The sequence below is a fragment of the Camelus bactrianus genome, chromosome 24 (assembly GCF_048773025.1).
Source record: "Camelus bactrianus isolate YW-2024 breed Bactrian camel chromosome 24, ASM4877302v1, whole genome shotgun sequence".
Classification (NCBI taxonomy): Eukaryota; Metazoa; Chordata; class Mammalia; order Artiodactyla; family Camelidae; genus Camelus; species Camelus bactrianus.
The window spans coordinates 13,699,928-13,715,411 of NC_133562.1; the positions used below are offsets into that span (position 1 = coordinate 13,699,928).

Consider the following 15,484-nt stretch of genomic DNA (forward strand, 5'->3'; position numbering starts at 1 on the left):
TACCTGGCAAGTGAGAGATGGTATACCACTATAATTTAAATTTGCATGTATGTTATTATGAGTGTTTTTGGAATCATCTGTGATTGTTGTCTTTTTCTATAGCTTACATTCAGTGTGTCAACAAATCGTTTTAGATCTATCTTCAAATTTATTCCAAATCTTACTTCTTATCCACCTCTGCTGCTAAAATCTTTAATCCAAAATGCCATATTTCTCAGTTTGTTGCACTTGCCTCCTAATAGAATTCCTGCTTCTACCTTTTCAAAACAAAGCCATCAAATGATCCTTCTCAATTTTAGCAGATTATGTAATGCTGATGGTCCCTCATTTCACACAAAATAAGGGCCAATAGTCTTCCAGTGACCCCAAGGCTCTAAAATAATCTCCAACCTCATTTCCCCTACTCATCCCCCCTGTTCCAGACAGACTGCATTTCTTGCAGTTCCAGAGCGCACAGGCCTGCTCTCTTCAGGGCCCCGCACTGAGGTGTTCTCCGTCTGGAACACTCTCCTCTCAGACAGTAATGTGGCTGACTGCTCACCAGTTGTCTTCGTTCTCACGTCCTTGTCCTGGTGAGGCTTGATCACCCTATTTCAATGACCTCCCACACCCCTAGCTTCCCTCGTTTATCATCTGTCTCCTCCCTCTTAGGGCATGGAAAGCCTAGGAGGGCAGGAAGTGCCTGTTTCCACCAAGTGTTGGTTGAATAAATAAACAAGATAGAGTAAATATATTACTTGGATTGTGGTCCTTGTGTTATTTATTTGTTTTTTTAATGCAATGACCAAGGTAGTTATAGGATTATAGATGACATTCCCTAATTATGAGAAGACAGAAGAGAAACATTATTTGAAGACATTTTCCACATTATTAATATTTACACACAAACTTAAATACTGACTGAATGCCCACTCCTTCCTATTAAAAACCAGATCCTTATGGCTAACACTGATGAAAATGCCATTTTTATATTAAGTAAAAAGTTGTATATATATATTTACCATTTATTTTGCAGTTCATCTCACTGTTATAAACTGTATTTTGAATCACACTGAATTGATAGGGTTAAGCATATTTTTGTGTATTGTTTTTATATTTTTTAAATCTAGGGTATTTTCTACCACCACCAACCAGTTCTTTCATTCTCCAAACACCAACTAGATGTCTATCCATCCAGTTCAGTTCTCTCACTAACCATCTGGAGTTAGCACGGACCCCACAGTCCCACGAGGCTTCCTCCTGTCCTTCAGATGTCAGTTGCAAGTCTGGACCACCAGCTGTAAATGAGGGTTCCCACTCCCTGAGCCTCAGATTTGATAATTTGCTAAAACAGCTCACAAAACTTAGAAAAGCATTTAGTTATATTTACCAATTTATTATTAAAAATATTTAAAAGGGAAACAGATAAATAGCCAGATGAAGAGGTACACAGAGTGACATCTGCCAAAATTCCGAGCACAGGAGCTTCTGTCCCTGTGGATTTGGGGTATGCCTCTGTCCTGGCAGGTGGTCATGTTCACCAAACAGCAAGCTCATCAAACTTCCCTGTTCAAAAATTCTGATAGAGCTTAATCTCTAGCCTCCATTCCCTCTGCAGAAGTCGGGGTGGGGCTCAAAGCTCCAACCCTAGGAACACCTGATTTTTCTGATGACCAGACATACCCTGAGGCCCCACCATAAGTAGGAAAGTGCAGGTATGTACAAAAGGAGCTCATTACGCATAACAAAAGACACTCCTATCACTTAGGGTTTTTAGAAGCTCTGTACTTGGAACCTGAGAAAAGACCAAAATATGTATTATACTACCTATTGTACTACCAGGGTTCCCCCCCCCCAAATATTCTATTTTTCAATAGATTTGCAACAGATAATTTTTGGAGGCAGAGAACATCAACACCTTATCACACAGGTGAAAACTCACCCCATTAGTAACATTTTCCCCCCAAATATTTAGCCAGTAATAACATTATTTATTGGATAAATCCTCCTGTTACTGAGCCTTTTGAGGTGAGCCGCAACAAGGGTCCTCCTGTCAGTTCAGAAGTAAAGGAGAACTTTTACTCTTTGATCTCAGAGTGGAGAGCGGCGAGACCCCGCTCCAGAGCACAAGCTCGCCCAGAAAGGCTGTGGGCGGGGCTGCTTTATAGGGCCCTCCTTGACAGGAAGGGAGAAGGGGCGGGGCTCCCTTGGGTGGGCGGGGCTGCGAGGCTCGCTGTTCCTCGCGCAGGGCCGGGCGCCGCCTCTCTGCGCACGGCCCCTGCCGCCATGTTGGGTCTCGGCGTCGGCGCCGCGGGTCCACAGGAGGAGCCCTCAAGTGCCGCTTTCCTGAGGTGCGCTGTGTGAGGCTTCTGCCCGCCGCGTCCTGTGAGCAGGTGAAGCTAGCCTGGGCACAAAGGGGGAACAAAAGGTTAGTCTCTATTTTATTACCCACATCCTATTTTCCAAGAATTGTTAATGGGCTTTGCCAGTGAAACTCCGTATTTATTTCAGTTGTCGTTTTATAGCGTTCTGTTATTGGATTTTACATTCTGTTTTGCTTAACAGGTTTGTCATTTTTTTAAAAGAGAGCACCTCTCTTTTAATTGCTGTCGTTTTAGACTGTATATTGGTATCTGGTCACTCACTCAGGCTTTTGACATATCTGTTCTAAAATTTGGGCTACTTTCATAAATTTACACTTTCAAATGGACTTTTTTATCCCCTTAATTCCAATAAGAACATTTAGAATTTGATTATAAACGCTTTAAATAACTCTGGGAGGAACTGACAGCTTTACAGTGCTGAACCTTCCTATCTATGAACAAAGTTTAAGTCCTCTTATCATAAAGTACTGTTTGTTACCTTGTCTTCCTGAGAAGTTGTATTTTTTCTCATTTAATGGCTCTGAAGCATTTCCTAAATTTCTCCTGTTTGTTCTGTACTCTCTTCTCACGTACTTGATTCTGAAGACACATCCTTCTCACCTTCCGTCCAGTTAGAGAAATAGCTGTTAGCTCAAAAAAGTCACGGACTGTTGTGTCGCCATTGCCCAGTCTTACGCTTTTTACTACCGAATGTTATGAATAAATGGCTACGTGATAACGAAACAGGTTGGAAAGCCCATCATTCAAATTATACTCTAAGTGTGACAGGTAAAGCTTTATAGCACATCCAGTCAACGGAAAAGGCAGGCCTTTCCTTCTTCACCCTTTAAGGAAAGGATTGAATTTAGCTAATTTAATTTATCTCTTGATAAGAGTTACTAATACTGGTCAAAGTAATGAATATGTAATGTATTGATTGTTTTCTTAATTTTATTTTCTGTTTCCTGCCGAGTTGAGCATGTTTCATAGGTTAATAGGGCACTTGGATTTACTCACCTGTGATTTGCTTTTTATTTTTTCTGCCAATATTTTATAAAGTTTTTTGGTTTCTTATTATTAATTTATAGGATTTTTTTCTTGAAATCTTTTTTTTTTTTAATCCTGTAATGTGATTGTGTTCATTTATTTTGCTGCTTATCTTTTAACTTTACACTGTCTTAGGGTATATCTGGTGTACCAGACTAATTTTGGTCTAATCAAATGTATTTGTTTGTTTAATCCTTTGCCTTAGTGATTTATGCTTTTATTCTATTATGTAAGAAATGTTTTTATATTAAAGTCATAAAAATATTTCTGCATTTTCTTCTTAGTTTCATGTAGTTTAGCCCCATATTCCAGGTTTTTAATTAATTTTAAGTTGTTATTTATTATAATGTGTAGTTGGGAACCATTTATATATATAAATACATATTTCTTTGCAGATAAACAGTTAAAATCTGACAAATAATTCAGTTAATAGTTAAAGCCCATTTCCCAGAGATTTGTCCAACACCTTTTATTTTTGAATATTGTATCCATAAGGTAGGCATCTGTTTCAGGGCTCTCTGGTCTATATATTCATTTATTTGTCTCTTTCTACATCCATATCAGACTGGCTTTGCAATACTTGTTGACATTTGTATCATTAATTTTATGCCTGAAATAGTCATTAGTAGATTATTTACTTTTCAGGTTTTTAGTTTGTTTTTCTTTGCAATTTGGGGAATTTTACTCCAATTTTTAAAAACTTACCTATCAACCTGAAAAAAAATCCTACTAGAATTTGGTAAGAATTGTATTGAATTTATAGATTATATGATGGGGATATTTTTAGGACATTAATTCTTCACAGTCATGAATAAATACTAATAACTCTCAGTATTCATAAATTGAAAGACTTGCTATTAAAATATGTTAGGTCTCATAGGATTAATCTATAAATTCACAGTGATGTCGATCAAATAACCAGATTTGCGGGGGTGGGAGAGGGAATTCTTTAAAGTGATTCTGAAATGTATGTGTGACTATAAAAAGACCAAGGAAAGCAAAGGCAGATTTTTCAAAGGAGATCAAAGTTAGAGGATAGACTGTATCAGATAAAAAGATGTATTATAACACTGAATTCATTAAGACAGTGCAGTTTTAGTGTAGGGAATATCACAAAGACCAGGGCAATAGAACAGAGACAGTCTCCTAATTTATGATAAAGAACACACTGAAGTAAATCTACTTCTATATGGATATATACCCCTAAAATATTTGTGCATATAGTTACCAAAATTCATGGGCAAGACTCTTCATAGAACTATTCAAAAAAATCACCCCAAATTCCATCCATGGATAAATTGTAATATATTCAGATAAAGGAATAATATATATTAATGAGGATAAGTAAACAACAACTGTCATCAGTAACATGGGTCACTGTCAAAAGCAGTACTCAGTAAAAGAAGTTACTAAAAAAGAGTACACATTGCAGGATTCTGTAAAGTTTAAGAACAGAGAAAATGCAACCATGATGTTTGGAATCTGAAGAGTGGTTATCCTTGTGGAAAATTTAGACACTGGAATGAGACATGAGAGGTGCATCTTAATTGCTAGAAATGCTTGTTCTAGGTGCTTTTTACACAGGTGTGTTCACTTTGTGAATGTTCTTTTGCCCTCTTTTTATATCTTTGCATTTTTTTCAATGCGTGTTTTTATCAGAGTCTAGTCAGGAGACAGTTCATCAATTAATTTAACAGGAATACTTTACTAATACAAATTGTTTACTTACTGATGACCTAAAAATGCAAAAGGAAGAATCACTCCACAGAATCACAGCAATGGCAACCAGAAGGAGCACTCTCCCCTTCTATGAGTAAAAGACAAAGGGAAGGCACGGACATTTTTAAATCATGGAGGATTGAAGGAACGATCTCAAGGTACAAAAACTCAAGACCTTTGGGAAGAAAGTATTGCTCAGCTCTTGCTGATATTTCTGTACTTGAAGCCAAGGCCTGTGGAACTATGGTCTAAACACTAGAGCTGGAAATGCCCCGTGGTTGGTGGTGGTGTCTCTAACCAGCACCAAGAGAACTACTGTGTGGAGAAATGGACAGGAATAGAACACACAGGGAAGCAAACAGGAAGGAGCACGTCTCTTCCTCCGTCAGATCTGCAGTCTCACTCTAGCAGTCCTATTGGCAGAGCTCCCTGGGAGCAGGCAAAGCAGAAGTGGAGTTTGCATCTCTACCACAGCATCACTAATCAGAGTACAGAATAATGACTTTAAAGTAAAGAGGCAATAGCTTGACAACTGCCAAAATATAGTACTTCAACAAGAATCATTCTCCTCCCAAAGAGGAAAATAAAAGACATTGTACAAGAATTGGAACAAATAATGAGAGATTATTTTATGTCTGTAATATCTAATTGAGACACAAAGCTCAGAAGCCATTAAATAAAGAGCTTATACAGTCATACATTAGTAAGTTATAAATGCAATAATCAATATAAGCAATTAAAATTTAAGTGATTAACTGAAAAAAAAAAAGCCATTCATTTTTCAAAAGCCTTACTTTCCTAAAATATAAATACTGAAAAGACCAATGATCCAATAGGGAAATGTGGGTAAATTATTTGAACTTGCATTTCAACAAAAAGGAAATGTATATTTCTTTTAAATATATGCACGATGCCAAACTCATTTAAAATTAAAGGTAAATAGATATATGAAATTTAAAATTATACTAAAATTTTATCAGATTTTTTAAAGTTTGACAAAATACTGTATTGATAACTATATGGAAACATAGCAATAATATATTCCTGGTGGGAGCATAATTGCAGTTTTTCTAAACATAGCAAATTTTCAAGTTATTTGATTAACATGTCCTCTTCCAGGAACTGATCTGTAGAGATAATGAAATATGTGCAATAGATAAAATTGACTCATATTTAAAAGTAATTCATCTTCTCAAAAAAGAATAAAAATATGTTTGTAACTGTTAAGGAAAAAATCATTATTACCAATAAAAAGTTATGCAAAAATAGCATGTATATTATTATACAGTTTTTATTTTTAAAAAGAAAATTCATCTATTAATTTACCTGTGTTTGTATAGAATATCCCTTAAATTATATTCAGAGACACCTGATAATAGTCATTGCTTTGGGGAGGCAAGTGTTAAGTGTTTGGGTTACAGACAGAGTGGGAGACACTTCACTGTATACCTTTACAATATATTCAAAAAAATAAATAAGAATATTTTGCATTGATAATAACCATAGATTGACAGTACTTTCAGTTTCCTCACAGGTCACTCAATTGATTAGAGTCATTTTCATTAATTTCTCCCATCCATGCTTTATTCAGAGTCAGGAGAGTAAAAAAATATGGAAAGTAGAATGATATTATTCTTCAGAAACAAATACTAATGTCAAGTCATTTTTCTGTAAAGTGTTGATTCATGTCATTGCACTGATGTGAAATAGTTTAATACTTCTCCATGAAAAGATACTACATATTTATGTTAATGGTAAATATTTATTAGGTTTCCAATATCTGAATGTTTTATTAGTTTTGGTGCATTACGTGCTATTGACACTGGTTCCACACTTTTATTTTTACTTGAAGATTTAATTTTAAGTATTGACATTCTAATGTATGTGAATAATAATAATAATGATAATAATAGATGGAATAGTAGTAATTTGAATCTCTGAGAGATTTGTTGAGCTCGTAAAGGAGTGTTATATTTTTCAAGCCAGTTAGGTTTAGCACAATTAATATTCCAATCTATAAACCACCCTTTTATTCTCCTAATGGCAAATAGAATTGTTATAATTAAGTTAATGATCAGATTTGTAGCTACTTCAGCCATCTGTGAATGAGCCACAAACACAGAAATGAGCCCCTAGTAGAGATTTATCTCATTTTGCTTCATATGGGAGCCTCACATCAACTACTGCTTTCAAAGACTTATGCATAACAATAGTTAAAATGGTATCAGCCCTTAAGTCCTTATCAAAGTACAAACAGTGCACTGCATACTTTGTAAACAAAGAGCACTGTCCACTAAATGACTTCCATAGCACTTGCTGGGTTGCCTGGTGAAGAGCTGGTTGGAAAAATGAGGCTTTCCTTTCCAGGAGCAAAGGCTACGTTTGACCTCAACTCTGAGAGAGAAAGATACCAGTTCTTCAGTCTCCAGGGGCTGCAGCCAGCTCTCCTAATCTTCCCTGAACAGTTTCCAAGATTTTTGTTGTTATAGCTGTCTGTTTGCCACCAAGTCCCACAGGTCCACTCCCATGCTCTCTTCATTATAAGCAAAACAAAACAAAACAACAGAGGAGAGGCTTTTCTCTGCTGGAGTCCTTCTCCAGAATTCTAGACTCACTGTGTGGCCAGCCATGCCCTAGACCATGTACATCTTTCCAAAGGATACCAAGGGAAGGTGTTCTCTTCTATGAATCCCTCCTTCAAATGCTGGTATTTTCCTTAGAACCTCTTCCTTGACACATTATCTCTTGTAATCATCATGGAGAATTACATTATGTATAATAGTTACCATCATTCTTATGTACAAATGAAAAAAGTGAGTCTTACAAGAAATATATTATTCAAGATCACACATCCAACTAATTATGGTTCATATTTGAACGGAAGTTTGTCAGAACCTTAATCCTTAAGTAACTTGCATGACTGTTTATGTCATTTCATTGTTGTCATTTGCCTTTTATAAATTGTCAGTTGGTCAGTATTGAACCAGGTGATAAGGTGATGCTAAGGTACCTAACAAAAATAAACATTTTAAAACGTTTGGAAACATTGGAAATATATATCCCAAGCTTTATTTCATGGCAGCTCTTCTAAATATTCTTGTTTAAGCATCATAAACTTTTCATGGAATATATATAAAAGCTATTGCTGGCTTTTCCACAGGTCTGGAATATTACCAGAATCCTTTAGTAAGCTAATTTTGCTTTTCTCTGTGGAATGTCTTGACATGTTTACCTTCTTCATTTTGGGTAGTTAGTAAATTGTCCCCCTAGAATCATGGATTATTATGGCTTTCCTACATTTGACCTCAAGATACTCTCCAGATTATGACATCCAGTATTATACTCCATAACAAAGATGAAATTTTCCTTGTCATCTACAAAAAACAGTTTCCGTATGTAATTCTCATCTATTCAGCCCTCATTCTCTCATCCCTCGAAACTCCACTCATCCTTGGCAGAATAGGATTCAGAATAATTCTTGATTTATAGATCAATGAAATAAGATTGTTTAATCATGGAAAAGCAGACAGTCATAAAATAGTCCAAATTTTGTATATATATAATGTGTTCCCTCTTCTTAAGTATCACAATATCCTATCTCACACAGTTATATTGAACAAATTAAGAAGCACTGTTTTACTCTTGGGAAATCTCATACTAATTACTGAAAGATCAGTAGTTGCCGGGAGTTGAGGGTGAGGAGTAGGGATGAAGAGGCAGAGCACAGAGGATTTTGGGGACAGTGAAAATGCTCTATATGATACCATAGCGATGGATATTATACATTCGTTCAAATCCATACATTGTACACCAAGAGCGAACCCTAATGTAAATTACGGACTTTTAGCGGTTACCTTGTGTCAGTGTAGTTTCACCAGTTGTAGTAAGTGTACCACTTTCATGGGGGATGTTGGTAACAGGAGGTGTGGTGATTGAGGGTATATAGAAAATCAATTTTGCTGTGAACCTAAAACTGCTCTAAAAAATACTCAATAAAGAAAAATTTATTTAAGAAGTACAAACATTTCTAAGAATGTATCATAAGGAAATAAATTTGTATAGGTCTATGTTTTCAAATATCAGTGTATTCTTAGTTTGATCTTAGTCTAAAATCTTAGACTGATAATATTCAAATTATCAGTCTGAGATTTATTGAGCAAATTATGATATATTTCCATGAAACACTATCCAGCCTTTAAAAATAATGATAAAGATGTGTGTATTTGTAACATATGGAGTAATGTTACTGCCATGTTTTTCTAAATAATTGGTGATGTAGGCGGTCTATATATGTTATATTTTCTTAAGAAACATATATATATAGACAAAACTTGGAAGATTATATAGCAAGACATGGGATTACAGATTTATTTTGCATTTTAATTTGTGTGCTTAGCAGTCTATTCCATTTCTTCAAAGAACAAATACATTTTGCGTAATTAAGTAAATTTTTGAAGAGAACATAAGAAATCACACATGGCAGGAGTAAATTATTTTTAATTACCTTTGGTAAATGTTAATAATTTGTTTTCATCTTATACCTGAGGTTCCCAAACTTAATCATTATATTGCACGTCAGCCAATTTGAATGTCATGATTGAAATCAGAGGCATTTGTTTTGATATTTTATATCTGACACTTTACTGATAAAATGATGTGGGAAATACATTACCTTTTATTATAGGTTATAAGATACCAAACACAAAACCCCTATAATCCTTTCGGATCAATGTCATGTTATTTCTCTGGATATGGAGATGCCTAATTTCCTTCGTACGTGGCTATTAATGCTGAAAATTTCCAATAGTTAAATTTTATTTCAAAGAGCACTGACAATTATCCAAAGGTATATATGAAATGGTATAATCAAGGTTTATTAAACTGTATATTCAACAGATACCTTGAAACAGCGAATATCTTTTTGTTTTCCTTTAATAATCCTGGGGGAAAAAATGAAGGTTTTGAGGCCAGAAACATTTTATTATTTAGAGTGCTGTAACCATCTCTCTCTTTAATATGAGCTCAGAAGCAAAACAGAACAATAACAGTGAAACAATAAACAGCTGCCACCTCTGCTTTTTCTCTGTGAATACTTTTTCTGTATGAATTCAAATTTTCTCAGGAAAATGGAACAGCGTTTTTCATAATCAATGTGGTTAAAGTGCATCACTACCATTTAGAGTTGGATTGAGATACTGCAGAAATATTTTTTCTTTAACATAACAAAAGCAATTTAAAAATCAGAACATCTTCACCATATGATATGAATGGCTAGATAATGGCAGATTTTATTTTATAAAGTATTACAGTCAGACTGTTGGTGTTGACATACACCTCAAATAATCGAGGATAAGCTTTGTTATTTTCCCATTAATATGAGAGTACTGAGAAGAAAAATATGACAGTAGCTACTGTGTATCCTCATTAAAATTTTTTATTCAGTTTTCAGTGTTTATTTTCTTTTCTGGAGTTCGTCTAAAAATGTTTAGTTTGATTGCATCTGTTATTGATGGATATATTTCGGTATATGACAGATTCACAGAAGTAAGTAAGACATAGCGGCTGACATAAATATAATCAATTAGGGAAGATGGATCTCTTACCAAGTAAATTACAACAGAGTGTGAGGTGCAGTGGCAGAAGCAGAGTTGAGTGAGTGACTTCCATTGTTTTGGTTTTCTTTTACCTAACTGTATAGTCTACTGGTTTTCAAACTTTAACATGTAGCAGAACAACATGGAGTGTTTTCATTGTAAAAGAAGTTGCTGGGATACCTTCAGAATTTTTGAGCCTGTTGGTCTAGGAATTTGCGTGTTACAAGTTTCCAGGTGATGCTGTTGGTGCTAGTCTGGGACCATACTCTGAGAATTTTTTTGAGTGTTTAATGCAACCACTCCCAATATGTAATACAATATATGTGTAATGCAACCACATTCCACCTATCTATAGAATAGCCTTACAACTTCCTTTTTTGTCTTTTACTTCTATTTTTTTCTTTTTTAAAGAACATTGAGGCAGAGTTCAGGAAAATTACATTTTAACACCCAGTAAAGATGATATATAGAAAGATATTCCAATCTCCTCACCTTCCTTCTTGTGATTTTCGCAAAAGCTTGGTGAACTCTGTTCAAATTGATAGATAAAAACTCTAATCTGCTTTTGAATCAGGCAAGTTTTAATCACCTTCTACGATAATGACATCAATATAGATAGCTAATTTTCTTAGCTAAAGTTGATTTAAGTAAAAATGACAACAAAACTAAAGTAAATAAAATTATGCTATATATATATTTTTAAACTCTCACATTGTCAATGTTTCAAATCATGAAGAGTTCAGTGAACAATAGACTTAAAGAGATACAACACAGTTAATAGAGTCTAGGACACAGTTTTTACAAATAGAACTTCTTTCTTGTTCCTGTTTCAGACTCTCCAGTCAGTTCAATTTTCCTATATTTGAGAGCAACTTTGTGGTTCTAGAGTTGCAGTATCTACTAGCCTGGGTTGTAGGTTTTTTACTATTTGTGGACTTTAGGAATCTGAAAAATCCTTATTTATAATCTCTTTGAATATTTTCTCTCAAGTCTTTATTTTTCTGGATAGACTTTTGGTAAACATTCTATTTCCCGGTTCATCAATTTTCTCTGCAGTTGTCTCAGATCTGCTGTTTAATCCTTCTTCCCACTGAGTTTTCATTTCAATAATGCCATTTTTATTTCTAAAACATCTATTTTGTTATTTTTCAAAATCACACATCTGGCTTCATAATGTGTTATTATTTTCTCATGTTTTTAATTTTATACTCATTATCACAGAGAGTTCTATTATCTGACATTCCTTGGCATATAGTCCTGTGTTTGTAGTGTATATTGGTTCTCAGTCATTGAGGATTGCTTACCTATATCTTCTGTAATTTTAGCTAGTGTACATACCTACAGCAGGGCATTAATTCATTAAAGTCCTGTAGGGCTTGGGTTCAGGGTATGTCACTCCAAAGAAGTCTTGCTTCTCTGTCTGTGGAGCACTCAAGGGTAATAACAATTGTGAAATAAAAAATTCATGAATGTATTTTGTCGTGTGGTTGCTACACGACCTAAGTAATCTAAATTTGATCTTCAAATTAATGTGAGAGAAAAGCTGCTGCTTATGAATTCTTTTTCCCCCATTCAGAACTTACATAAACAAAAACACATAAAAAACACATAAAAAAATCCTATCATTTTCATACATTGGGCCAAAGGAAGAAAATTTTAATTCATTTTCATCAGTGTTGTAGCACTTTGGTGATCAAAACTTTGTACATTTTCTCTGTTGCAGTTCCCAGAATTTGAAGCACAGAGGCTCATACTTCACCTCTACCATGAAATGACATTAAAAAACAGCCACTGGGCAAAACACAATCTCCTCGTGGGTGGCCACAATATCAGTTTAACTGTGCTACGTGTCTCTTCAGATTTTAATCCTCTCTTCAGTAGCTGCTGATAATACCCCTTTTATTTTACTAAAAGCAAATGTATGTATCTAAAACATCCTTTTACAGTCCATTCCATATTACCAGTTTTATGGGTAGAAAAATTTTATTTTTTAGTATGCTCATTTGCCATTCAAAGCATTAGTAATATAAACTGTACCATCTCAGTGTGGAAGATTAAGGCAAATATTCTGCTATTCCTAATTTACAGAAAGTTATCCCCTTGATTTGTATGGGCCCAGACAGATCAGTTTTCCCAGACAGTGGCTCAGTTTCTTTTCCATTTTCTCATGTAGTCCAGACAATAGTTTCTGCTAAATATCTTTATATTTATCTGAAAATAATGAGTCTTAAAAAAATCTTACTGTCTGTGATTTTAGTAACAGTAACAAGATCAGAGATCATGGAGAGTTTATGTTTTTAAAAACATAAATGTAACAGCTCATTTAGCAATGTGTTTTAAAATGCAACCATAAGTCATTAAAATTGAACAATAGTTGTCAGGAAAAATGAAAAATGTGCATTTTGTGATATGTTCTTTTTTTCCTATCAAATGTTTACAAAATATTCACAGTTCTGACAATTTTTAATAAACTACAAATTATTAGGGCATTTCTAAAAAGAATACTTTGATTTCAAGGGAAAACTGTGATATAAGAGCACCGCCATTGACTATGTTGATCGGTAAGAACTGAAGTGATTTTAGAAGGCAAGTCATGAGAAAAACAATTTAAATGCTGGAAAATCCAAACTAAAGACAATTCCTACTCCAGATAAAGGGAGTAAATTAGTCATCGAAATATCTTCTCAAGAAAGCCATGTTTCTATTGTCTATTTTTTTAAGGTAAAAAAAAAAAATGATGCCAGCAACTTTTAAAAATGTTACTTCTCCTAATTGTATTTAAGTGCTCTTATTTTATCAGAAATATTATAGCTCATGTTACATTAAAAGAAGAGACCCATTCTGAGCTAGTCTTTAAAAGATACTAAAATTTAAAAATAAAATATTCTTTAACGTCAATACAAATTTTTTTTTCTTAGCAATTTGAAGTTTCTCTGTCAACTTTCATTGTTGAGACATCTTTCTTTGTCCCAGTACAGATAAAAGACTTCAACAAATTTTTTTAAAAGCAATAACCCCAACATCTTTGGCTTGCAATTCTTTAGAAATCTAAAAATTCAGAAGGCAATTACCTTGATTAAACTATAAAACATAATTCTATGAAGAACAGGATTTTTTTTTTCTGATACCATTCCAGGTTATCTTTGTTACAGCAAAGCAGAGCTATTATCATTTATCATACACTTTATTATATGGGATTTTATTTTGTACTCATAACTATATTATGTATGTAGGGGAATTATTACACTGACACAGCTTGCTGGTCCTAGTTCAAATAACTGTTTGATGAAGTTTTCCCTAACCATCTAAAATTCACAGATTTCTTACTCTGTGCTCCCATAGTGTGTTAAAAAATATTTATTTAACCATTTTAACCATGTAACTAAAAATCGCAAATATACTAAAATGTTTATCAAAACAAAACAAAGGAAAACACACCTGTTACCTGTTGCCCTGCCCAGATTCTTCTCACTGGACCTGTGCACAGTTTTAGCTGTGGTGTGTAAAATTGGCCTTGAGCTAATGGAAGTAGCCTTGCCCCCAGAGTTTAAGTCTCCACTTAATGATCAGCTGATACGGAGATCCAAACCCTTGTCTCAAAGACAACTACAGCTCTTGTTCCAGAGCTGCTCTGGAGTCAGGCTGAAGCTGGTCTTTTTGCTTCACTTTCTTCCCCTGCCCTATCCTGCTTGCCTCACTCCCGGTGTTCCTATTTCTGTTTCTTTTGGTCTCTCAGTATCTCTGCTTTCCTCAGCTGTCCTGATTGTCCACTGATACATAAGGGGAGGCTTTAACATACTTGTCTCTGTATGTGTAGTTGGGTTTTGTTGACTAGGGAGTGGACTTTTTCTGGGCCTTTTGATATATATATCTTTTCTCTCTGGCCACTATTTCTCCAGAGAAGTCTCTTATTTGCTTTCTGGGCACATTTAAGCTTAGTTGCCAGGATTTTGGAAACTAAGAGGAGGAGGAAAGCTGGGAGGTGTCTATATTTAGTGTATAGATTTTCATTTAAATTCCTCTACTCTCAACTCATAGCCTCACTCATGCCCTCAACCTTGCCGACACCAGGAGCATTTCTCAGAGAATGAACCTCTTTTAATCTGATGGGGTGGGGAAGTAGTCATTGAATTGCTCTTCCCAGTAGGAGTGGGGACCAGCCAGAGCCATTAACTGATCCTAAAGCAAGCTTTCAATAACTTTTCTTCTTTTTACATACTTTTCAACATTTTTTCTTTTCACATCCTCATCTTCTGTGGTGTCGCACACTTCAAAGATTAAAGAATTCTTGGGACATGTTGTTTGATTTCTTGCTGCATATACCTTTGTAGACAACATATTTTACATTTCATTCACTGTATGGCATTACCATCACTCATTCAACAGGTATATATTAACCAACTATTATTAGCTAGGCACTGTTTGAACTCTGGAATGCAATACAGGATGCAGACAAAAATTGCCATTGTCATGATTTTAGGAAGAATATAAAGATAACCAAATAAATAAGTTAAAATATAATGTTTCAGAACATGAGAGTGTTATGGAGAAAATTAAGGCAGGAAATGGGGATAGAGAGCTGGAGCAACTTAGTTGCAGTTTTTAATAAGAGTATCAAGGAAGATCTGCAATGGTGAGAATAGACTGTGGGTGGAAAGAAAAGAAGCAAAGAGATCTGTTAGGAAACTAGTAATTTAGGAGTAAGATCAAGGAATCTTGGAAGAGATGATGGGGGCTTGGCAGCAGAGACTGAGAGAGATGATAGACAGTTGGTATTAGTGG

The 15,484-nt window shown here is 34.8% G+C and overlaps 1 long non-coding RNA gene across 1 annotated transcript in view; it reads left to right on the forward strand.

Annotated features, from left to right (window-relative positions):
• The first annotated feature begins 2,262 nt into the window (after nucleotides 1–2,262).
• The window catches only part of LOC123614461 (uncharacterized), a 218,159-nt gene continuing 204,937 nt past the window's right edge, over nucleotides 2,263–15,484 (forward strand). Inside the window, exon 1 of the long non-coding RNA XR_012502062.1 lies at nucleotides 2,263–2,407. This is a non-coding gene — a long non-coding RNA (uncharacterized LOC123614461). The remainder of the gene's footprint in view (nucleotides 2,408–15,484) is intronic.